Source organism: Adiantum capillus-veneris, chromosome 4 (assembly GCF_014529385.1).
Source record: "Adiantum capillus-veneris isolate H3 chromosome 4, ASM1452938v2, whole genome shotgun sequence".
NCBI lineage: Eukaryota > Viridiplantae > Streptophyta > Polypodiopsida > Polypodiales > Pteridaceae > Adiantum > Adiantum capillus-veneris.
Genome location: NC_140934.1, coordinates 63,420,102 through 63,444,101, shown reverse-complemented (window position 1 = coordinate 63,444,101; position 24,000 = coordinate 63,420,102). Strand labels below are relative to the sequence as shown.

The window sequence follows — 24,000 nt, the reverse complement described above, 5'->3', positions numbered from 1 at the left end:
GATGCTGAAAATGGGGGTACCTGCAGGTGCTTAGGGCTGAATCTGCTGCTATTCTTAAGGCTGAAAACGCTGCTGCATTTGCTGCACTTAAGGCTAAAAATGAGAACGCTGGCAGATCTGGTAATCGTTAGCAAAAACGCTAGGCAAATCTGGGAAGTGCTGGCGATGGTGGTAAACTGGAAACGCCAGGTCAGGGGGAGGTGCCAGCGATCTGCAAAAACTCTAGGGCTGAGTGTGGGCGATGAGGGAAAACCAAAAACGCCAAGGGATGCTGAGGGTACTGCGGGGTTCTTGCTGAGAAGATGCCTGTTGAGCGGAGAGCTCCTGCTGCTTCTTCTGCCAGAAAGTGCTAACTTGGGTTTGCCTATATATTTTCTTAGCAAAATTGCCCTACCTACTTTTGTTGGGAAGTTGCTTAAAAATAATAAGTGAAAATGTCAAAAATAGGGAAAATAGGCTAAATGCATTGGAAAAATTCCCCTAACAGATTCTAATGGATTCTGATGGAAATATTGATGATCATGCTGTGTGCAACCAGAGGATATGCATCTACACTAAGTCACTGGGCATGCACGGCCTACGAATAGACTCACAAAAGTGCCAGATCACTTCTAATCTAGACTGACTGTATTGACTGAACCCTGATCATGCTGTAGCTTGTCCACGGACACATAGGGTTGGATGTGTCACGTGACAGTCAAGTCACAGAAGAACGGAGCCAACCTACAGATCCCGGCTGAGGGGCCTAAACCCTAAGAAGCAGGAACAACAAAAGAAGAAGAAGCGGAAGAAGTTCCCACCAACCTGCAAATCCCGGCTAAGGGGCCTTAACCCTAAGAAGCAAGAACAACAGAAGAAGAAGAAGCGGAAGAAGTTCCCACCAACTTATGAGACCCCGTCCGATGGGACCCAAGTGACATAAAGGCATTAAAATAAAGCAAGCCCACACACACACACACACACACACACACACACACACACACACACACACATATGGAGATGGTGACGTGGCATGACCACCCAAGAGTAGAGGACAATACGGACGTTGGTTGATAGCTGGTAGTACGGACGCATGCGAAATGCACTGACAGGCAGCAATATGGAATCCTAACGTGTTGGTAGGCTAACGTGGCAGATTGTACGGAATCCAGCTTTTTGAGGTGGCTGATGATGTGGCTTGTACGGATTTTTGAAATTTACACTAATGTTTTATCTGGCAATTTTTGAACCAAGTTGCTTTTGGGATAATTTGCTTTTGAGTTTACTGCTTTTGGGGCCATCCCTTGTAAGAATAAATAAAGCCCAAGGGGCCTCACTCTTCAGAGCATCTGGACGCGGAGTCTGAGAGCAGAGGACCCCTTTCGGTAATTTTACTTTGCTTAAGCATTAATATAATAAAAGAATACCGAAAGGGACGCCAGGTTTTGGGGCCAATATCTCTGGGCACGGAACTACGTCGGGCCGTGTCGACTCAAGTTTTTAAAGTTGTAAAGTATTTTAAGTGGTTCTCTCGTGTGTCATGTCGGATTTCTCGACTTGGGGTGCCCAAGCCTGTGACAAGCAGGGTGGGAGGGGAATGGCAGCGTGAGGGAGGGGAACATGTAGCAACAGGGGGGCACAAGCAGCAGACAGCGGGGGGTGTTGTACGACACCGCACACGGAGGAGGTGAGAGGTTGGCAGTGCAAACAAGGGGGGAGGGGGGTGAGGTTTAGTAATGGCAAGGGCAGGCAAAGGGGAGAAGCGCAACAACAAGAAGCGTTCGGCTTCCTCCTTGTACACATCTTGTATATGATGATGAAGTTGTTCCTTGTCGCAATCTCTCTCTCTCTTCGCTTCTCTTTCAAGCTTATACATGTGCACGGAGTCCCAACCACCCTTTAGAGGTTTGCCCCACCTTGCTAGATTGGCATTTACTTTACTTTTGTTTGCAAATCATTGGTTGCCGAAAGAAAGCCTAAAAAGGGTTCTAAATGGAGAGACTTTAAAGGCCTCAACTATAAGTTGGATAGGGGAGAGGACAGGATTGATAGCCTTGGCAGGACCTAAATGGTCGAGTTTTGGTTGGCTGGGAATCGCAGCCTCCTTCCCTCCTCCTAGCCAGCTTCCTTCACCACTCTCCCACATATTTGTCAATTCCTAAAATCAAATATGTGGCAGGCTTCTAGTGTGGCAATTCTCAGATCTCATGCGGCTCCTAATTCAAAAGCCACCATTGGTCCCATCGTTGGAACCTCACACTAGCTATTGATGAGGCTCTCAAGGCCAAGGTGGTTGTGGTATAGGCACCCTCAATTGGGGAATCAGCTGGTCTGTTGAGGCTGATCTCACATGCAAATTTATGCAGATACGTTCGTTTCTAGACATGTGTTTTCCTATATTTGTTCTCATTGTAAGTGCTACAAATGTTGCATTGCATTCTATCTTTGGTTTTAAACTCATACCAAAAGGCCCTTGACGTGAAGATGTCTATCAAGACTATCACCTATGCTTGCAACTTGGAGTGCTTTGGCATTATGTTGTATATGCAATGGAAAAATATTCATAATGGAATGTTAATTAAAACTACATTTTGATTTAATAAATACTTTCATTTTGATATGTTACAGGAAAATAATGAAACATGTGTATGTTTAAGTGATGCCAATATTGACAAACTTGAAAAGGAGGAGGTAATAATACATGTAGTTGTTGATTATGGGTAGTGCTACTCAAGTAGTATGCAGCTTGCCAAAGTTCATTGTTTCTAAATGTGTAAAATTACATTTGTACATTGCATCGTCCATGAGAGGGTAGGTAGGATATTGCACAAAGCAAGAGCAATTTTCTACTTGCTTTAAACCATTAGATACATCTCACATGTTAGACATGAATGCAAAGTGTTTAATGTTTAGATATTGACCGGCTTGAGCGAAAGTGAAGAAAAAATGTCCAGCCATGAAAGTGTAACAATCAAAGAGGTATTGAACTTTAGCTTACAGATCTTGATTTCATTGTTTTCTTGGACAAAGCTATTTGTTATAAGTGCTTTGCAAAAGAGTTCGTTGTGCGAGGATAATCTTATATTAAAGATAGTGATAATGCTATTTGTCTAGGCTTTTGATGAACCGAGCATTAATGAGAATGCTATTTGTCTAGACTTTTGATGAACCGAGCATTAATGAGAATGAGAAAGAGAGCTTCTCTCATCTGCAAAATAATGAGATACGTGTTTCAAGTGGTTTCTATCTCTTATTATAATGTGAAAAGCAATAATATGTTTACTCTTATATTGTTTTGCTTATCTATTTACTTGTCAAACTCTTGTTCCTTTATTTAGGATGATCACTTCACTCATGGTCAAATGAGTATCACGTCTTCGTGTGCACTCATAGCTTCAAGGACTTGTGAAGAGAATGTTGTCAACGACGACAATGCTAAGTTTGCCAATACTTCAAAGTTATGGAGAAGCAAATTGGAAGATCAAACATCCTAGTCGATGAGCTAGTTCATGAATATCACTCGGTAATGTGTAGCATGCATGCAATCATGAATTACAAGATGCTTATTTGGGTTGATTTATGGTCTTAGTTTCTTTCAACATCATGTGTTTTTATTTCTCTTTGATAGATTGATATGACTTCTAATCTTGCAAGACAAGCAACACTTTGCAAAAAAGAGGCCTTCAAGACGAAAGAAGATGATGAGAGTGCAGCTCAAGAAATTAAAGCTTCTAGTGATTTTGAGAATGTAACTTGAAGAGTATGTACATCTATGTAAAGTGTCTTGGAACTTTACACGATTTCTTGCTTTGAATCTTGTAGGACATTGAAGTAGACGAAAATTTGAGGAAAAAGTTTTTTCACTTAAACTCTAACCTCGTAAGAATTCTATTTTATTGTATACATCAAAATTTAGAATCGTATGTATTTAAATACAAGTCAACTCTCGACTTGAGTCTTGTTACATGTCACATGTAGGTTGAAGGTAGCTCTAAAAAGAGGACAAATTCAAAAGAGCTTGAAAAGAGTGTGAAGAAAAAGGTTTCTACTTGTAGATTGAGTTTGTTTCTTTGGTTTTCAAGTGCAAGTGGATTAAAGTAATGTTTTATTGTAGGCGTTGAGTGATATCACAAATGCTAACAACAAGGGTCTTCAAAGTTCCAAACAAGATACTAAGGTGATTGCTCATTCTCTTTAAGTTGAATATAGATTGTTTTGTATAAAGAATGTTTTGTAAGTTATCCAATTTTTTGCAGGAATCACAAGTATCCATTGTAAGAGGAAGACGTGGACGTCTTGTGAAAGCTCCTTCTAGATATAGAGATTGAGATTGGAGTTATCTTTATGGCTTTTTACCTTGGTTTTTTGAGACTTGACTTGTATGAAGGATATATTTTTAGTGCGTTTATAAATGAGGTGCTCATGCATGCTATAGTAAATTGCCACTTGTGCATGCTTATACATATAAGCTGAATTCTCACTCCTTTTGAGTATTACATTTATGAATTTATACTTAAACGCTCAAAGTTTTAGAGGTTCCTTCTTTAAGTAAACTTATGTAACAAGAATTACTTTTGTAGTGTATTATGGAGCTTTGATTATAAGTGTTTTGCTTGAAAGTTGAAGGTTAAGCTTACACAAATGTCTTTGATTGTAAATATTGACATTACAAAGCAAACAACACTAAAACGGAAAGTGAGACAAGAAAGACATAGAGATGCTCAAGTATGGAAGTTATCTTTTTTTACACAGGGGTGTGATTTAATTTGTGTTTAGTATTGTTATTTATGTGTTTATTTACTTGGTTGCTATCTTCAACCTGTACAAAAATAATTACTTCTTTGGGTGTTTATTAGGGTGACATCAAAAGCAAGAGTAGTGTTGATTTAGATGTCCTTACAAAGGAGGACAAGGAAGCAATTGTCATGAAGTACTCAGGGAAAAATGATGTGGATGCCATGTATGGAAACCTATCTTCTAAGGTGAAGCTAATATAAGAAGCAAACAACGTACATTTTGTGGATGTAAAAGGGTCTACATCAAAGATTGTCATGTTGGACACATTAGTTTCTTGGGTAATTGCATTGGGAAAGGTACATGTAAATCAACGGATAGGGCTTGTTGCCACTCAAGACGTGATTTTTTTATCTTAATCAATTCATAGTAAGAATTGATGTTGGAATTGAATGATAGTTATAATGTTGATTTAAGTTTTATGGTATATCTTCCAACTTTGTTACAGTAAATGTTTTACAATATATATTGCTTTAAATTACCAATCAAAATTAACGTACTTCTGTAAAATTGTGTTTCACTTTTGGTTTCTTTATCTTGTAAGATGTTAAATGGCGTACTGAAGAATCTTATGAAAAGTAAAGTGTGCTCATATTTTTGAACAATTTCTAGGTCTTAGGAGATTTTGTTTAGATAGGTAGAATATGTAAGATGGTTTTGAGGAAATACATACATAATCCATAAAAGCATGTGTATGTGTATGTGTGTGTGTGTGTGTGTGTGTGTGTGTGAGAGAGAGAGAGAGAGAGAGAGAGAGAGAGAGAGAGAAAAGAAGAAGAGTATTTAAACGTCGTGGGAAACTATCCCAAGAGACCTTAAAGATCTATCCAACACGATGAGAGTTGAACTCAAGACCTGTTATTCAAGCGGGAAATGGCATTACCAATCTACCACACATTTAGGTGATAGAAAGGTGTGTGTGAGAGAGATTGTTATTCAAGAGGGAAGTGGCATTACCAATCTACCACACTTGGGTGATAGAAAGGTGTGAGAGAGAAACTGACTTTTTTGGTATCAAAATATACAATTTTAGGGTACGGGGGCCAATAATGGGATGGTCCCTTGTAGGAAAACGGACGGGGCTTAAAACAACTTAAATAAAAGCACCAATTCTAAGACATCGAGTGCTATTTGGTGGGATGGTTTTTGAGAGCTAAATCAACCTCTTATTGGTTGAGAGCAGGCTCGAGTCCATGTGAGTCCGCATCTGTGAATAAGCCTATGCTTGTCTCGCATCTTGAACCCCTTTATTTTTCACGAGAAAATTTTTGCTTTCTGTTGTCCATGTTTGTAAAGACGCCATCATGGCCCAAATCTTTGTAGCAACATGATCTTTGTCTCATCGGCCTTTTGGGCACAAAGTCATCAAAATCATGTAGCAACCACGTTTTTCACTCGACACCACCGTAAAGGTTGTTAATATGGCCCCTTTATCTTAGCTAGTATATTATTCAAGAGTATAATTTTAAATAGAGAAAATTATTTTAATCATAAAAATAGCAAAATTGTATTATCATAATGAAATTTTTCTTACGATGATGAGAATATGATGTTTATGTTGTGAGAAAATGACTTTATTATCTTAGAAAGGTCCTATGAATTTTTCTCATGTTAGTCACTTAGCCATGAAAAGTTTACTTTCTAACCATGTAAAGTAGGTTTTCTTACTTAGAATTTTAAATGAAAAATAGTAATGATCGTAAATTTTTCTCATCGTATGAATTACTTTCTCACAATGCAATGATGTTTCTAAGAATGAAACGTCAAGGGAATATTTCTAACTTTAGAACAAGCATTTTTATGAAGGAACTAGAACATTCATTTTAAAGTTTCTAAATTGTGATTGAACTTGATCTTTATGTCTATGAAAACATACATTCTACCCTATTTTCATATCATGAGAACGTGTCTAAAACTCCTGGTGATATTGGACCCCTTTCATGCGTTCACCACAACTCTCTCTTTAGCCACGAGAATGGTCATGCTTCTGGTCGGCCAGCTGATTCGAGTTCGTGTACATGCCATACCGCTATCAAAACAAAACTCCAAGTCTTCATGGCCATGAATAAACAAAGGCCGCTTCACAAGAGTAGTCCTGGGTGACGAGGTCTTCGCCTAGAAGGGTGATGACCGACATGACCATTGACTAGCCTGTGCCACCATAACTCTCAATTGGTTGATGTGCTCTCCGACCACCAATTGAGTTAGAAAATACTCTTTGACCTGCTACACGTCACATATGACATGCATTTCCCAACAGTTCCGGCCACACCTTGCATCAAATAGCCACTAAAGCACTTTGCCATCCGCTTGCAAATATCCATGTACCGGCTTTTGAGCTCTCCCTGGGCCAACCAAATCTAGCTGCACCAACGACTATGATTTCAAGAGAGAGGTAACGTCGTAAAATCTAATATCTAGCCAACCCAAATGATTTTCTCATATTACACTGATCATTTAATATGGGAGAATAAACGGCCAATGGTAAATGGGCCTAAACGAGAGATGGTCTATCAAAGAGCAAGGCTAACCAATGGATCATAAGACCTTCGGGTTAGCTTCATTGAAGACCTCCAATAATTAGTGTAAAAGTCCTTTGACCTTAGATAAGCTTGGACTAAGCTTGAGGTGGGAACCCGGCCCAAGCTTAAGGTGCTTGAGGTGCTTGTCATGCTTGATGACTAAGGTGCTTGAAGTGCCTGATGAATGAGATGTTTGAGATGCTAGGGTTGTAATTGAGGTGAGAACCCATCCCAAGCTTGAGGAGCTTAAGGGCCAAGCTTGTGGTGAGAACTAAGCCCAAGGTTGAGGGGCTTGAGGTGGCACAAAAGTCAAAGCTAATCCCTAAAAGGAGGGGGCGAGCCCTACAAGAGGGGGGATGAGAGAGAACACACACACACACACACACACACACTCACACAAGGCATGCTTTGTACAAACAAAGCAAAAGGGACACTTGTCAAGTTCCTCATAATGTTGCCGTCATGGTGTGCCTGAAGCCTATTGGTTGGCAAGCCAAGGGGTCGAATGATAAATTAGAAGATTTAATTAATTGTTTTTACATTTATCAAGTCCCCTCTCTGAAAGGGGAATGGGGACACTTGTCCCAATTTTACCTTGGTTACTTGATTTACCTCCCGCTTGTGATTGGCTAGGCCTGGAGGGGTCCAATGAGCTTCAAGCATGAGCTACAAGGGGGGGTCGACCAAGGAATCTAGGAGCTTGCTTAAGGGGTATACTCTCCCACACACACTCTCAATGTGTGAAGTGCAAAGTGCATGAGCTCCCTCTCCTTCTCCAAGCAAGTAAAGAGGTTGAGAGCCTACATCAGCACTCTTGGCTATGGAATGCAGATCCATCCAAGAGTGCCATCCAAGAGTGAGCCATGCTTCAGTGCTTAAGCTTGCCATCTTCTCCATCTTCATTTACTATGCTATTATGTATTCTAGCAAGAAGAGTGATGATAAGTGAGGAACTAATTCTTTCTCCATGAAATGTTTCTTCTTCCTCTTCCCTACCCTCATTCCCTGCTAGCTCTCTCCACCTTCAAAGGTGTTTGAGGTCTTGGGACTGAAGCTTGGGATAGTTAATGCTTTCCACAAAGTTCACGTTATGTTTGTGATGCATGAAGCTTTCCATATTCATTTCATCATGTAGGTCATAAGGAGCACAAAGATTGTATTGTAACAAGTCTCTCTTGATGGGATAAATCATAATACAAAAGCCTATTGGAGGGGGGAACGGCTCCACATAAATATGGTCCTCAATTGTTGTCATGTTCTCTAAATTCTCTCTCTTGCAAAAGTATTGTTCATGACAAGTTAACTAAATGCTATATTTATGGTACTACCATCAATTATGTTTCACCCGTTATGCTCACAAAGTAATTTTACAAAAGTACTCTCTCTGATTTTTGCTATTCTCAAGTTAATAGGCCAATTCCATTACAGGAGGCATAGCTTGGACAAGTGGTGGACCTTGCTTCTCTTCAAGCATCAATGGACTAGGGTTTGGGTAGGTGGTGAACCTGCCCAAACATGATGAGAAGAAGCATCCACTAATCATCCAAGTTAGGCTTTAAGTAGGTATATCATGTGTTAGCCTACAGGTCCTTTGGATATTAGCTTCCAATTGTACAAATAAATGATATAAGTAGGAAACTCAAGTGTTCATTTGAAGGATTTTCACTTATCTAAGCTAATCTCTAACTCAATCATAAATTTTTGAAGGTTCACCAATTGTCTAATCTAGGCTCCAAAAGAGTCTTAATTGGTTTATGGATGCTCCAAGATCCACCACTTATCCAAGCTAATTGTATTGAAACATGGTATAGAAGAAAGCTCCACCATGTGTCCAAGCTAGAAAAAATTGAGACATGGGAAACCACTTGTCTAAACTAGGATCCCTTGAAACATTAGCATACAAAAAACTCCACCACTTGTTAAAGCTAGGGACAACCATAAATGATATTGTTTCTCACCAATTTGGAAATGCTTGATGTGTTTGTACATGGAGAATTTTATTACAAGGCCCACCACTTGTCCAAGCTACAATAATATTTCTCACCATTTGGAAAATCCTTGGTATGTTTTAATGAGGGGTTTTGTTCCAAGCTCCACCATTTGTCCAAGCTAGTTCTATTGAAATATAAGGTAGAAGCAAGCTCAACCATGTGTCCAAGCTAGGCTCCATTGGAACTTGGAAAACCACTTGTCCAATTGAGCTTACCTTGAAACATGGAGGGAGGAAAAGATTCACCGCTTGTCCAAGTTAGGCTACATAAATAATGTGTGGTGTTTCTTACAAATGGTGGACCTTATGTCTCTTCAAGCTTGGAGAAACTATGGAATCTACTCTTTATGTGTTTTAAGGAAGCATAGCTTGGACAAGTGGTGGACCTTCCTTCTCTTCAAGCATCAATGGACTAGGGTTTGGGTAGGTGGTGAACCTACCAAAACATAATGAGAAGAAGCACTCACTAATCATCCACACTAGGCTATAAGTAGGTATCTAGTGTGCTAGCCTACAAGGCCTTTGGATATTAGCTTCCATTTGTACAAATAAATCATCTAATTAGGAAAATCAAGTGTTGATTTCAAGGCTTTTCCCTTGTCTAATCCAATCTCTAACTCAATCATAAAAATTTTGAAGGTCCACCACTTGTTTAATCTAGGCTCCAAAAGAGTCTTAATTGGTTTATGATAGATTCTAACTTTCTCGATGGAGTAGAGCTATAGAAAAATGAGGCAATCAATGAATTAATCAAAGAAAAACTACACGAATCTTTGACTTTTTTTTCCCAAACTAAACAAGTACAATCTAATGTTGACAAAAATTTAAATTATAATTGAAGTGTCTATAAGACAAAAAATAGGTGATCTTAAGAAGACGCATAATTTTCATTTTCATATGTAGTGTTACAAACTGAGAAAACATCTCTCAAGAAATTGATAAACAAAATCTAGGTGTTTACTTTGTTAATTTAAGAAAAAAATATCAAAACTTGAATCAATTGAGCTCCATCAAGATATACCCTCTATAAGAACCCTGCAAGTAGGAAAAAAAAGAAATATCGATCAGATACCATGGATATGAATTTCCAATCTACCATGTGTACCAAGGTTGAAGACATTTCAATAGTACCTTAGGGATTTTTTATATCGAGCTTTAGAAGATTGTTCTAAGCTTTCACCTTATTTATATACGCCTTTTGAGTAGTTGCCTTCAATGGTCCTTTTGTGCTACAACCCAATTGCCTAGCTAAAGAGATCAATTGTGGTACCTTCATGATTTCAATGCGTGTACCTTCCTTTGCCAATATTTCTTGTATTTGGGATCTTCTCATTTCACACTGGTGGCTTGTGTCACTTGCTTGGTACAGTTTTTCCTGAAGGGTAGATTTACCTTTGTCATATTTTGCAGGTGGTATTCTTCCCGTAAAGACTGACCACGTATCCTTTTTATGCTTCCAATACTTCATGATTTCTTTGTATTCATTGTTATTTGTTACTTCAGGTTGTCCATAATGATTAGAAGCAATAAAATCATGCACATCCCTTCTCTCATCAAGCTAAAGAAAGTAGGGAAGCAGCTCCCCCAAGAGCACATTGTCAACCATTTTTTCACCATCAAATTGTGATGGAAAAATGTGATTGTTTGCAGGTGAAATACATCCCTTGTAAGGAGAGTCATCAATTAGCATTGTTCTTTGTGGATCACATTCAAACCCCATGGCAATTTTGGCCAAAGGCTTGAACATTGCCTCAACATTTGGATTGTCACGTATAAATAATGTTTAGCTTTGAGCGGTGTAGCAAGCCTCTTAATACCAGCAGACTGCAAATAAAGGTAATGTATTCCTAGCTAATTTGTTTAGTGCTCTAAGGATTTGAAGCACATTGTCATTAGTAGCTGTTGACCAGATTGCAACATTAAAATTTTGTAATATAGTCGTCACCAAAAAATATATGCAACCTGGACTATTTGCATTAACTTGTGATGTGAGGATGTCTGAGGGGAACACTTCAATAATAGACCATTTAAATCCAATATATTTGTAAGCATGGATTTCTCATTGTTTATACTAGATGAAGTAACAATAATTGGAAATGGCTTAGGAGTAGATGTTTCTGTCTCTTTTGAAGTAGGTTGGATTTTTGGAGCACTGATTTCTTGGTCCACATTACTGCAAGCTTGCTCAAGCTGCACATCACTAGACTCTAGTATAAAAATACCATCCGTCTTGGGCACTTCAAAAATGAGAGAATCAATAGATTCTACAATTGTTGATTGATTCACAGGGGCTTTGTCAATCCCAATCTTTGAATCTAAGAAATCACACATAACATTGGTTTCTAAAAAATCACTAGAATTTAATTCACCATTTTAACATGTAGAGCTCCAAGTAACAAATTTATTCAAGGTAAAATCAAAATTAGAATCCTTGTAATGTTGCCATTGAGGGATGTTTGTCTCTTGACGTCCGTAACACAATCTACAAACTTGCGAAGTTGGTGCAATGGATCTCACAAAAGGAGATCAACATAGACTCCATACCATTCGCCAAACTAAACGCTACGGAGGTTGTGTGCATATTTGAGAAACATTTTCCTACTACCATGCTAACCATTCAGGTGCATCTTCTTGTTCACATAGTTGATGAGGTGGAAATAGCTGGCACAGTGCATTCCAGATGGATGTTCTTTTTAGAACGTTTCATGAAAACGCTCAAGGGATATGTGCGTCAGAAGGCACGTCCAGAGGGTAGCATGGCAGAAGGTTGGTTGGTATCAGAGTCCCTAGTGTACATTGGAGAGTGGCTAGACGGATTTGATAAAGCCCGGGACACGCTATAGCGAACCATAGATGATCATATCTGGGATTGTCATGTGCAATCTCGATGTTGAGAAGAAGACGACGGAAGATCTAGAGGCTAAAATCAACCGATTTTTCATGCTTCACAATCCAGTGATGCAAAAGTGGATTTCACAATATGAGGATGCAAAGCAAGAGAGACAAAGGGCACAAATCGAGTGGAGACGGGGAAGACGACCACCGATGCACTATCCGACGGGTTTGGAGAGCCTACCAACATTCATGAGCTTAAGATGGTTGTACAACCAATTGAAAAGCGCACAACAGTGCGGTGAAGAAGTGACTGAGGAAGAGTGGGAGTACTCTCGACGTTGCGCGACCAAGGTAAGTTTGCAATGTACGACTAGTGACTTTCTAGATGTTTGAACTGCCACTCATAATCTTTGTTCATTGTAGTATAAGTCATACACAGCAGCATGGTGTAAAGGTCAACATTTTAGGGTGGAACGGATCGACAAAAAAGCGTTTTACTCAAGATTGTGGAATCATGGAAAAATTTGAACAGTGTAGTCGATGATGGTCCTCTGATGCAGATCCTTTGGTGGCGGAACTCACTTACTTTGGCATGCTACAAGAGATTTTGAGGATCGATTATAGAGGTTTTTTTGTCGACTTGTTCGATGTGCAATGGTTCAAGATAATCATGGAGGGTTGCAACGCTACTGGGCGTAGAGGAGAGTCTGGTTTTCTTGAGGTGGATTCAACTAAGAAATGGAATGACCTAAGAGACACTTTCGTACTACCCGAGCATTGTGAACAAGTAAGTATGTAAATAGTTAACATCCCATTTTAGAATTTATGTGCTTGGAAGCTCTCATGTAAGTTATGTGGCTCTAGCAGGTGATATTTCATCCTACAAAGTCTGCATCAAACCGGTGGTACGTCATAGAGGTAGACCCTCATAGTGCACGGACGTATGAAGGCTACCATGTGCCAATCACAACGGCATCAATGGAGGAGATTGGAGAAGATGCTCAGTTAGAAGCCGTTGAGGTAGTGCCAGACAAGCATCAAGCTACTACTCTATGGGGTGCATGCAAAGGATCTACAAAATGAAACGGAGGACATCTGTTTAAATGGAGAGCTCTATATAGATATAGGAATTTATGATGAGCTATGCGAGGATGAGAGAGAGACCTTTTAAAGCCATAAATATTGTATTTGAACAATTTTGCTCCGTTTTGTAAAAACTCTGGCTCTCTAAGTACCTTCCATGTTGTATAATGCTCTTTTGATTTTGCACTCACATCTTGGGGAATCCATGGCCACATGCAGCTCAACCACCTGGTTTTTCGACTGCAAGATTTGATTGTGTGCACGCTCTCTCTCTCTCTCTCTCTCTCTCTCTCTCTCTCTCTCTCTCTCTCTCTCTCTCTCTCTCTCTCTTTCGATTGACCATTCTGAGTTATTGACTTGCCTCTTCCAGCACTCAAGTTGAATAGAAGAAGAACGTGTTCTATTGCTGCTAGTCTTTGAACATTCCAAAGCTACAAGCACCTTCAAGTTCTACGTCAAAAAAGAAAGAGATGGTTGGGATTCTTGTAGTATTCTCCGTTTTGAACAATTTTGTTTCGTTTTATAATATATATTGTGTTTACGTGGCTTTTTGTCCATTTCTATTTATATGCGTCATTGTATTTAATGGTCTTTGCATCCACTCCAGGTACGTATGCTATATGTATATTCTCATAAATAGGGACGATGAGCACTGCACTCCGGGTGCATGGAGACTGAAGCTGCAATCGTGAAGGGAGTGATCTGTCTCTGCTCAATATAGATGCAGCTCGTCTCACCGCTAGATCTAATTGATCAGGTGAAAGAGATGCTAAGAAGCACTACTACTGCTTAATTAGCGTTTCTTTCACCTGATCAACTAGATTTAGTGGTGAAAGAGACGATAAGAAGCACTACTACTGCTTCTTAGCGTCTCTTTCACCCGATCAACTAGATTTAGTGGTGGGGCAAGCAACATCTATGAGCAGATACGGACTTCCTTCGTGATTGCAGCTTCAGTCTCCATCGCACCTGGAGCGCAGTGCTTTTAAAAATTCACCCTCATTCAACGAAAACTCTCTACAAAGGAATCCCTCCTCCTCTCTCTCTCTCTCTCTCTCTCTAATTGTCCATGTTTTCTACTCCATTCATTCAATATTAAGTTTAAATATTCGTGTATTTAATGCAGGTATGGATGATGAGGAGTTTCTTTCTTCTTTGTCACCCTAGCAGAGACAGTGGTACGTGGAGCGTCATCGCTCTGGCGCACCATCGCACGTTCCTACTCCAGCCGCATCTCCCTGTGTTTTGGAGCATTCAGCGCGCTTCAAAGCTTCGGTGTCGACGAGATGATCTTCACACTCGTCTAGGCACTGGCGCTCTAGTGGTGGCGGTGGTGGTTGTATTGGGGATGCCGCCGCCGATGCTTCGACACCACCTTGTGTTCGATGAGGCTCTTTGCCCTCCCCTTCTTTGCCTGCCCCGACGCCAGCCACGACATCGCCATCGACACGAGGTTTTGCACGGTTGACGGCCGTTCCTAGTGGCTACACACCACTAGCTACTCCTCCAGGAATCACTCTAGTGGACACTCCTCGCTTCAGGGCCCAGGCTCCAGTGGAGACACCTGACGTCCGTATCCCCATCAAAACGCCGCTAGAGACCCCTGCCGGGACACCCAGTTCATGCATCAGCGGCGAGAGGGCTTGCCTTACTCCGTCGACTTCAGCGGCGGCATCATCTTGGATGATGAAGGCAAGAAGGTGATTTCGCGCATGTGCGGTCTTTTCTCTCAGGTGTTTAGACACTACATACTAAACACCTGGAGTGAAGTACCGAGTGATTTAAAAGACAGAGTCATTAGTATGATTCATGACGAGTTTCCTGCTCCAACACGGGATGAGCGCTTCAATGAAGACATGATGAAGGTTCGAATGCGCGAATACTGCAAGCACAAGCATACCGCAGTGCAAAAAGCAATCAAGCATGGGTGGAACATACCAGATTGGCTGGCCAAAGAATATCGGAAGAATGCGAAGAAAGCAACGCGCAAGAATCCCGACAAGTGGAAGCAACAAAAGGAGGCAGCCAGAGCGCAAGTAGAGGCAGGGAGCTCGCACCACTTGGGGAGCGGCGGGTGGGCATCATTTGAGGCTGATTTTGTAAGTGTTTTTGCATTGCTCTTTATGTTTGATAGTTTAGGGTTTATGGATTTTTAAATTCTAACATAATGGATTCTTTGTATGTTTTGACAATGGTCGATGACAGGACGTGATCCCACACCGTACGAGCACGAGTATGCAGGCTGGAAGGGCTTAAATGCCCTTATGGACATTCTGAGTTCTCGCGGCAGCATGGTTAGTATTAGGGTTTATTCTTTTCTATTTGTTGTATTGTTTTATAAGCGTCGCTATATGTTTATACTTACAGAAAGCTGTCTTCTTGTTTTTTTTGCAGAATTCGACAGATACGCCGCTTAGATGCGATGAGACGTCTCATTAGACGACGTCAGTCTAGCCGTAGCTAAATAGCATTAGTCTCTTTTTGTGATAGCTTATGTATCATGAGACGACTTTTATACGTCTTTTTAAAAAACATGTATATTTTTTCAATAATGACAATGGTGTTGTAACTATTACATTTGCAAAGTTTAACAATCAAGTGATTTTGCCTATGATGTGTACAATTGTCATTGATTTACTTTCATCAATTCACGCTTGTCAGTTTTGTATCTTTATTTTGCAAACAATAGATACTATGGATGATGGAGTTAATGGTTATATTGTCTTGTGGGCAACTATTTTGGGTCTATATCTACCTTTGCACTTTTTTTCAAAGGTGAATCAATTAATGAAACATTCAATATGGTTGATGGGTGGCAGGGCATTCAATGCCTTGCCACCAAAAAAATTTCCTCTCGCGTGTCACTATGACCGTCGCTATATAAGGCTCTGCAGTGTCGCTATAAACGTCGCTATAGATGGCCTGCAAATGTTGCTATAATCGTCGCTATATAGCAACCTTTATAGCGACGCATATAGCGATCGTTATAGCGACGCTTATAGCGACGTTCCCGTATCGATGCTGTTAGCGACGGTTTTAGCGACACTGGGGGTTATAAAAACCCAATGTATTTCCGTCGGTAACAACGTCACAAGAGCACACAACCTCTTGTAGTGGATTGTGGTTTAGCGCGCTTGTACACTCGCTTTTGCCCAGTGTCTGTTTGCTTCTTTGTTTGCTGAGATTTTGGGTCTCACTGGAATTCGTCTTCTTGCAGAGCTTTTGGTTCTTACAACTCTCTTTCTTCTTCTTCTTGTTGCTGCTTCTCTAATTTTTCCCTCTGTAGCCTCTCTCTCTTATGTCTTTCAGCTTCTTCATCAGCCTCCCTTTGTCTCCTACGCATGGCTTCATTACGCAGGGCTACTGTATGCCGATGCATTTCTGATTCCAGCTTCTTGATCACTTGATGTGAAATAAAATTTGGGGCAGTATCAAACGCATTTTCAGCTGTATACGCTGCACGATCCTCTGATTGCAGCCATAGGAACAGCCAGCTGCTCAAAGTATCTATCAAGAAGTTTTCCCCTTGTTCTTTGGTCCATTCTTTGGTCTGATCCTCTATCTTAGGAGTAACAAGCCAACTTCCTTCAGGGTTTTGGCACACTTTGTACATACTATCGTCAATAATTAGACTGTTTTGTGGCCCAAAGTTGCAATTCTTTCAAAAAAATCTCAAATCCTTCAAGAATACAGGCTTATTATATATCTACCAAGGCTGGCCAAAACAATGACTGTGTATAAAAACACTTCTCAGCTTATCCCGCTGCTCTTTGAATATTGTTTCTAATATTGCATTCACTTTAAGTGCCATGTTGGTGCTCCATATATACACATGGAAACAATGGAGGCACCAATCCAAAAATTTGTGGTTCTCTTTGCGACAAAATACCAACCTCCTATCTTGCACATTGTACTTTATCATTTCCCTTGCATGTTTAGGGGGAATGTCACTGTGCATTGGCTCTACAACTTGAACAAGCACGCCATTAAAATCAAGAACCAAAGCGCGCCCCTCGTCTGGCAATGGCTTTGGCACACATATTGGGTATGGCAGTGCATACCACTCAGCATAAATAACTTCCCCCGAGGGATGAACATAACTGAAGTATTACTCATTTATTTTTGTTAAGTGTTTAAGATAGCTAGCCAGGTGCTTCTCAATCTCGGCTTTTCTTTTTGTAGATGTCTAGCCTTGGCAATATTCCGCTTTCGTATGGTTTTGCATTCAATGGCATAATTCAAATCATGCAGGGCAACTAACTGCAATTTCTCTTGCCCTGTGACATAGAAATGGTATCAAATAAAGACATCATAAAGGACAAGCAAAAACTACTGAATTGTTGCACAGTAAAATAATATTGAAAAGAGTTTTTCCATTACAAATATCTAGAGAGATACATGCCACAGGGTGAGGAGCTTGCTAACACTACATAACTTGGACACAATAGGGAAAAGATTCAACATAATTTCTTGCAAGCACGTGAGTGAATGGCTTTCTTTTCACCTCTGCTGTGGTCATTTATGTCATCCATGGTGCTCGGAGGGGCAACACATTTCTCGTCCCCAGGTTCTTCCAGAATCAGTTCCAAGCCACCTTTTCTCTTTAATTTCACTTTGTTTACAAAACCCTGTAGAGGGCTATCATCATCGGCGTCTTGCGCAGTCAGCCCAGTGTCAGTACTGAAACCTTCCTCTTGAGTACTCCTACCTTCCTCCTGCACACTCCTAATTGTTTCCTCTGAGACTCTTGTTTGATCATTTGTAGGGGGCTTAGGTTTGGGATGAGTAATCATGATAAAATCTTCATCATCATCATCTATTTCTTTACCATCTACAGCAGCCTCGTGCGTTGTCGCATGCTGTGGAATTACATCTGCCCTTTCTTGTTGTCTATCCAGCTCATCAGATTCATCATTACAGAGCTTCTCTTCTTTCCTTTGATTGACAGGTGTCTTGTGAGGTTCATATCCTGCATCATTGATACCTGTGTATTCCATTCACTCGTTAATTTTCATCGATACCATTATGACTGCTTGTTTGCAGAATGTGACAAGTAGCATTCCATGTATGGTAGGCATCTATATCTTGTAGACATTCATATTGTCTATGCTAACTATGCTAACTAGTATACAAAGTGTGCTAACCACCATGATTAGTTTGCTAACTAGCATACAAAATATGCTAACAAGGAAGTGTAAATATAGTGTGTATGCTAACTAGCAGAGAATGTATGCTAATTAGCATATATAAAATGTCAATAGGCAAAATTGTGTGTATGTTAATGGTATGCTTATGATTGCTGGTGTGCTAATTAGCATACATGCTATGTTAATTAGCATAAATGGTATACTAATTTGTAAGGTCCCTCCCTAAACCCTAGAGCCATTTAGAACTTTTTTCAACCTAGAAAATAATTTAGAAAAAGCAAGACCGACAAAGAAGTCATGCGGACAACGATACTTTACTCCAGAATGAAAAGACAAGGATATTTTGGAAAACAAATTACGTCATCCCTATATTTTCCAAAAAGATTAAGATACTTTTATACTTCTTTGTCAAAAGCCGCGTGGGAACTGATCTAGATCGAGAACTGGGAGAAAAAAGGGACTAACTTGATTGAAAGAGTTAGCATACCTCTTTGCTAGTTGTCGTAATGTGTATTTTAGTTAGCATGCACAATATGCTAACAAAAAAAAATGGTATGCTAATAAGCAGATATGTTATGTTTATTAGCATAACTTATCCTCTAGTAGTATACCATCTATGCTAGCATACATTGTATGCTAATTATGTGAGGGCCAAACCCAGACTCGACCCTACTCACCTCCCTTAGTCCTCCAGGCCGTTCTAGGGAATGACGTAGATCTATCTGTAGGTATCCCTCCCACTTGGGACCGACATTTAGATAGGATCTCAAATGCCAACCCAAGGGGGTACATCCCTTCATTCAACGATTCTATCCGCTTCTCATAATCAATCTGTCCTTGAAAGCTTTCCGCACCCAGAATTGTGGTCCTTAGTCTTGATTCTCTTTATCTTTAACTTGAGGATCTGCTCTTGCTTTCTTGTTCTCCCTTGGTTCATGGTGATAACCCCTTTTTCATGACAAGCAGGCACAGCAGTTATCACTTTCCCCTAAGAAGAGGGATCTTGCAATCCTACCTGGTCTTGCTCATCCCCGATTACCCATTTTTATCCCACGTAGTCCTGGCGTTTAACATAAAATTTTTAAATCAACATCCGGCCATCTGACCCTCCGGATCCGCCCACCCACCAAACCATTTCATGAAAATCCCTTCCCGAGGTAGTACTTAACTACTACAAAATCAGGAAGACAACAGTCTATCAGACATCATCAAACAACATGCAATCTGTTGCATACCCTCGTTCAAGGAAATTCATATGGTTGTTTCCACCAGATCTTTATTTAGAAACTTTTAATTCATTTCCTTTTCTTTATCTGCTATAATTAGCTTGTAACTAATTTCCTAACTAATCATGCAACACATTTAGTTTCAACCAATTCATCTTGCCTCCCCATTCTGGCCAAGATAATCGGTTACAAGCCATCAAAATGGCAGCACCTCCACAATATTTCCCAAAATTAAGTGTTTGGAAAAGGCTCATCAAGTAATTTAATCATTCCTTCCTAAGCATTTTATTTCGAGAGGTATAGCACCATTTGGTGACAGATGCACTGGATAGCCCCTATATTGCTAGCCTTTCCAGTTCCTTTTTAAGCAACCAAGTCAAACAAATTTCCTTAATTAAACTCACATCATCTCCTCCAACTATTGGCATTAGGCCATACCCGTATTATGGCCAATTTCCAATAAGATACCACGGGTACTTCACTCGGCCGGGAAAAAATAAAACAAACCCATTCATCCCTTATCCCTCGGGCATGAATAACCTAGGTATAACAACTTGCCGGTTACGCTGCCCTAGCCGAAAAAGGCCAATCTCCAACAAGTTCCCCAAGAGAATCCTCTCAATGGGCCGGCCTTTCAATCAAATTGACCCCAAGAAGATCCATCTTGGTTCCCGGTCATTTCCAGACAATCTTCAAAACTCCTAGTTAAATCTATGTTTTGCAATGGGCTATCCCTATCACCTCTCGAGATTCCTTTTTAACTCCTAGTTGGTAATTTCCAGGTTCATTCATTTATCAACCTTAATTCCTACTTTCATTAATTATCTACCAGCCAAGTTTATTTAGAAAATACAAGCGATTTTTTGCCATAGGCATTTGATGGTTAATGTCTCTTTGGAAATGCCAACTTTTTAAGTTCAATCCCCGTTTTTTCGATTCCGAGGTTTTTGCAATCTTTTGCCATCCATGGGGTATCTCCATGGAAGCTTGTAGAGTTTTCGGTTCAAACAACACGGAGATCAATTCCGCAAAGTTATCCCCTATCTCCCCCATCCCGTATTTGCAAACAAACTTGAAATGGAAAACTTTAGAAATACTCTTCAATACCAAAAATTGAACTACTTCTATCGAGCTTAGACAACTACTCTTTTCTTATGGTACCTAGCTTTCCATTTTAGGAAGCTAGAAGGTCATCCTATAATTTATGAGTTTCCAAGCTTTTCATTAAAGCTTAAACCTAAAAATGCAAGGTAATCACTAAAGCTTATATCTAAGTGCAAAGGTACCATTAATGCTTATCTTAAGAGTGAAAATCTACCTTTGAAACTTAACTTAATGATGTATAGATACTCTTAGCACTTAATCTAATTGTGAAGTTTCGATTAAAGCTTAAACCTAAAAATGCAAGGTAGTCACTAAAGCTTACACCTAAGTGCAAAGTTACCATTAAAGCTTAGCTTACGAGATCAAATCTACCTTTGAAGCTTAACTTTATGATGCATAGATACTCTTATCACTTGACCCTAATTGCAAGGTTTCCATTAAAGCTTAAACCTAAAAATACAAGGTAGTCACTAAAGCTTACATCTAAGTGCAAAGTTACCATTAAAGCTTAGCTTATGAGAGCAAATCTATCTTTGAAGCTTAACTTTGTGACGCATAGATACTCTTATCACTTGACCCTAATTGCAAGGTTTCCATTAAAGCTTAAACCCAAAATACAAGGTAATCACTAAAGCTGACACCTAAGTGCAAAGTTATCATTAAAGCTTAGCTTATGAGAGAAAATCTACCTTTGAAGCTTAACTTTATAACGCATATATACTCTTATCACTTGACCTTAATTGCAAGTTTTCCATTAAAGATTAAACATAAAAATGCAAGGTAGTCACTAAAGCTTACATCTAAGTGCAAAGTTACCATTAAAGCTTAGCTTATGAGAGAAAATCTACCTTTGAAGCTTAACTCTATGATGCATAGATACTCTTATCACTTGACCCTAATTGCAAGGTTTTCATTAAAGCTTAAACCTAAAATGATACACATAAACCTTCCTAGTATTGAAACACATGGATTAATTAATCCTAATAGAAATGAAGATTACCTCCTCTAAACAAGAGGGAAATGGGGTTGAAGTCGTTCTTGAAGAGATGTGAGGTTCAAGGAAGAAGGAAAGGGATTTATGATGAAGAGGAAGGAGAGAGGAGCTTCTTCACAAAACCCTCAAGGGTTTGGCCTTCAAGACAAGAAGAGAGTTGAGGTTTTGGCCTTCAAGAGAGGGAGAGAGCAAGAGAAAAGTTTAATGGAAAGCTTGATTTACTTAAGCATAATCTTGAGCGTGGCAAGTATGCAAGTAGCTTAGCAATTTGTGTGTCTAAAATTACAAAGGAGAGGGGGTGATTATATAGGAAATGGTGGGTATTCTTTTCTCAATTCCTATTGGACCCCAATTCTCTTCTCAATTCCTATTGGACCCCAATTCTCCTCTCAATTTTTATTGGACCCCATTTCTCTTCTCAAATGCTATTGGACCCATTTCTCCTCTCAATTGCTATTGGACCCCAATTCTCTTCTTAATTCCTATTGGGCCCCAATTCTCTTCTCAAATGCTATTGGAACCCAATTCTCTTCTTAATTCTTATCCCTTAATGTATGCTAACTAGCATAGAGGTATGCTAAAAAGCATACACATTCCACTAGATAGCAAAGAAGGTATGCTAACTAAACTTTGAATGGTTGTTAGCATGCACCAAATGCTAGCTAGCATACAGAGTATGCTAATTATCATACCTTTTTTTATAGTTATCATACTTGCATGCTAGCCATCATACTAAATTTTCTAACTAGCATAAGAGGTATGCTAATTAGCATATTATATATGCTAATTAGCATACTTTTTATGCTAATTAATTCGCATACTTTTTATGCTAATTAGAACATTGTGTTTAGCCATGTGTGCTAACTAGCTAACAAGGTATGCTAATTAGCATATTAAATATGCTAATTAGCATACTTTTTATGCTAATTAGAACATTGTGTATGATGACTAGCATGCAAGAATGATAACTATAAGAAAAGGTATGCTTATGCATGCTAATTAGCATACCTTTTTCCTAATTAGCTTATGCATGTTAGCCATCATAGAGTATTCTAATTAGCATAAAAAGTATGCTAATTAACATATTATATATGCTAATTAGCATACCCTGTATGTTAGTTAGCACACTATGTGTGCTAATTTGCATACCCTATATGTTAGTTAGTGCATAGGGTATGCTTATTAGCATACACAATATGCTAACTAGCATACAAAAAATGCCAAATAGTATTCACAATGCTAACTAACATACAGGGTATGCTAATTAGCATACTTTGTGTCTAGCTGGGAAACTCTCTATGCTAGTTAGCATGCATATTTTGTTAACTAGTATAGAAGGTATGCTTATTAGCATACACAATATACTAACTAGCATACAAAAAGTACCAACTAGTATTCACAATATGTTAGCTAGGATAACTATCTGTGCTAACTAGCATACACAGTATGCTTACCACCATGACAATGTATGATAGCTATATCTCATAGTATGCTTACTAGCATAACTAGGTTTGACAACTACCATACACAATATGCTAGATACCATACCCAGTAAGCTAACTAGTATACCTTATATGCTAGCTAGCATACCTTCTACGCTAACTAGCATACCTTCTATGCTAACTAGCATAACTAGGTTTGACAACTACCATACACAATATGCTAGACACCATACCCACTAAGATAACTAGCATACCTTCTATGCTAACTAGCATACACAGGGCTAGTGTAGGAATCAAGGCTGGATAACTGTTCCTTAACATTATCTTACCAGAACTCTGTGTGATTGGAGGTCCTTGCCCTATGACCTTGCCACACCATTCAACTGGTATCCTCTACTGGCAGGTGGAAGCTCTACATTCGGTCCCCAGGGAGCATGCAGCAACAAAGCAGATTAGGTGATAGGTATGCTCACATGGAATTTTGACCATGGCACTGATTTTGTGTATTTCTAGTGGCAGACCACAACTAGTACACATGTTGCTTGTTGTCCCATCGCGTACCCCTCCTATACACTCTATAAAAGTGTCCATAGCTATCTTGCATAGGGCAGTGGGGATGAAGGAGCCTTGTATCGTCCTACTTATCTGCATGAGCAGCTACAATTGACTATCACAGGCGTGCAATTTTGCTTCCTGCACCTCCACATTAATCTACAAACCAATCAAAACAGAGGCATGGTAAGTACATAGGATAGTTGTGCACATATTCAAAACATAAGGTTCAATCACATGGTAAGTACATAGGATAGTTGTGCACATATTCAAAACATAAGGTTCAATCACAAAAACTATCGGCACTTACATGAAGACATGTTATGTCAATA

At 39.5% G+C, this 24,000-nt stretch overlaps 1 pseudogene across 1 annotated transcript in view; it reads left to right on the top strand.

Moving 5' to 3' along the window:
* Nucleotides 1-5,132, top strand: part of LOC147459303 (uncharacterized) — a 32,531-nt pseudogene extending 27,399 nt beyond the window's left edge. Inside the window, exons 3-9 of the transcript XR_015187848.1 lie at nucleotides 3,318-3,502; nucleotides 3,608-3,727; nucleotides 3,802-3,858; nucleotides 3,958-4,020; nucleotides 4,094-4,156; nucleotides 4,236-4,253; nucleotides 4,836-5,132. The product of XR_015187848.1 is annotated as an uncharacterized LOC147459303 (transcript). The remainder of the gene's footprint in view (nucleotides 1-3,317; nucleotides 3,503-3,607; nucleotides 3,728-3,801; nucleotides 3,859-3,957; nucleotides 4,021-4,093; nucleotides 4,157-4,235; nucleotides 4,254-4,835) is intronic.
* Nucleotides 5,133-24,000: the final 18,868 nt, after the last annotated feature.